At 56.9% G+C, this 2,374-nt stretch overlaps 1 protein-coding gene across 1 annotated transcript in view; it reads right to left on the bottom strand.

Moving 5' to 3' along the window:
* Positions 1 to 811: 811 nt before the first annotated feature.
* GPRC5C (G protein-coupled receptor class C group 5 member C) overlaps positions 812 to 2,374 on the bottom strand; it is a 21,444-nt gene continuing 19,881 nt past the window's right edge. Inside the window, exon 6 of the mRNA XM_024760822.1 lies at positions 812 to 1,197. The gene's annotated coding sequence lies outside the window, so the exon portion shown is untranslated. The remainder of the gene's footprint in view (positions 1,198 to 2,374) is intronic.

Genomic DNA, 2,374 nt, shown 5'->3' with positions numbered 1-2,374 from the left:
CGTGGCATTTGGCAGGTCCTCCAGACTCAAGGGAGGTATTAGTTATACCTGGCTCCCACCCACCTTCCCATGAGCCCAGAAGTTTACCCAACAGTGCTCCCACCTCCCTCCCCACCAGCCCACCAGGCAGCAGCAAGATTATGATAAAGGTGGGTCCCCTCTCTTGCCCCATGCCTGCATCACCAGGCCTTGTGTTTGGGGGGAGAGGGGGTGTGTGGGGAGACAGTGACCTTGGGCTTGGCCTGCTTGGGAGGCCTTGTTTCCCCTTAGAACAAATCCCCAACCAAGAAAAAAATTGAGTGGGAATCAGACAGCCTTTGTTGGTCTAGAAGGCAAGGAGCTGGATTTTAAAATATATATTAATAAATCCCAGACAAATTTTTAATGAACACACAGGGATTCTGTTGTAGTAATTCCTCACAAACAGAGAATAAGGTCATGTAATCCTGAGCAGTGATTAAGTCCAAACTACCCTGCCTGAGCTACACGGTTTGACAGAAATGGGTGTGCCGTTTACCAAGGTGTTGGCCTGACGTCACCTGCAACAGGTTCTGGCCTATTCTGGTTTTTTCCATTCAAGGCTTGTGATGCAGCTGGAACACTTCTGTCTTCTTCACTTGGCCATAGACTGGATAAGCAGGGCCACGGGGTATTCTTGAATCTGGGCAGGTTTGCATCTTTCAGGAGCCCATCCCTCCCCGGCCTCACCCACAGGCCTCCAGAGGACTCAGACTCTGAACAAACCCACATTCACTGCAGGCTGCTCCCCGTGGCCCCTTGGCACTGCCAGGACTCACTCGAGACTATCAGCTCGAAAAGCGAGATAAAGCCTTTATTCACCGTGAGGGATTTGGGGCTACTAACCTAGATCACAAGGAGTCGGGGGTGCTCAGAGCTCCCCCCTCCCCTTCCATCAGAGTAACTAGTACTCCATTCATGGAACTGGGCAGTCCAGGACAAGAGTCAGTGGATGGGGAGGGGGTCGTCACACTCGGGGGTACAGCCCTGCTCTCTGCAGGGCCTGTTCACCCAACTTAGCCCTGGAGAAACACGCTGGTGACAAAGGCACAGGTGCTGGGGGCAGGAGGGTGGCGCTGGGGTGGGGGTGAGGGCTGTGGGACCGCCTACAGTGTCAGCACCTGCGTTGTGTTCATCCTCCCGCGTCTCAGCAGGCAGAGGTGAGCTCTGGGGACACACCTGGCTTGAGCCCCTTGGATGAGCCAGCTCTGGTACCCGAGGGCAGGAGGCCAAGGAGATACTGCAGAGATCTCGTTCCCACGAGTCTGGAGCTGTGTGCACATCTTTGCCGGTGCCAGCATCATGCAGGTCGCCAGGACGCCCCCACTTCCCTTGGTGGCCATGAGGACCTGGTGGAGCCTGTCATGGATGATGACAGCACCAGCGCTGTCGAGGTGCCCAAGGTGAGGCAGAAGCCCAGCCATCTGCCCGTCAGGAAATGGCACAGTCTTCAGTCCTGGACACCTCGTACCTAAGGGGCTGCGCCCAGTCCCACAGGTCTCAGTCCTGGGAGAGGCCTAGACTCCGGTCCATCTGGCCCGGGACTCTCAATCGACCCCTGAGAATGCCGCCCTAGCCCCCACCTTGTGTCTTGATGGGACCTAGTTCAATGAAGGTATCCGGTGGTGATGCAGAGGGGCTCAGATCCAGGACCCGCAGGCCAGGAAGAGAGGCACGATCTGTCCGGGTCTCGAGTGAGCTTTGCCCAGCTCAGCGGCCTTCCACGGTCCAGGTGGTGGCAGGAGGTGCAGGTGAGAAGGGCAAGGGCCAGCTTCGCCACGGTTTGGCTTCGCCTTGGAGCAGGGCAGGACTGGCTGAGGCTGGAACCGAAAGATGGCCAGGAAGGATGACCATCTGGAGACCCACAGCAGGGGGCACAGGGGCTGTGATGTCAGGGGAGGGCATCCAGAGGGAGGCTGGGTGTCTGCAGATGGCTCCTGTGGTCTCAGGTCACTTGGGGACCAGGAGAGGCTGGGCTGGGCAGGAATTGTTGGGGAGGGGGGGTGGACCACAGCCCCAGCCACATGCCCCAGGGTTTCACACGGCCCCTGACTCCACTGTTCCAGATCGGTGGCCTCCGGGCCCTTCCCGCTCCAGTGACAAGGGCCCTGCCCAGCCTGGACACAGAGGAATGAGGACAGCAGAACGATGTGCGGTCCAGGGAAGAGGGCGTCTACCATCTTGTATTATTTTTCGGGGACTGAGCCTAAAGTAACCAGAAAGAACAAGTGTTTGAACAGCTAACAAAAGGGTTTGAGTCTCCAGGGGAGTTGGTGCAATCTGACATCGAAGGAGAAGTTTGATTTTTTTTCCTTCCAGCAACCTTTCTCCCCTCTTCCAACAGAAATGTCTTTTC

Source organism: Neophocaena asiaeorientalis, unplaced genomic scaffold (genome assembly GCF_003031525.2).
Source record: "Neophocaena asiaeorientalis asiaeorientalis breed wild unplaced genomic scaffold, Neophocaena_asiaeorientalis_V1.1 scaffold30, whole genome shotgun sequence".
In the NCBI taxonomy this organism is placed as follows: domain Eukaryota; kingdom Metazoa; phylum Chordata; class Mammalia; order Artiodactyla; family Phocoenidae; genus Neophocaena; species Neophocaena asiaeorientalis.
This window is presented reverse-complemented; position numbering and strand designations above follow the sequence as displayed.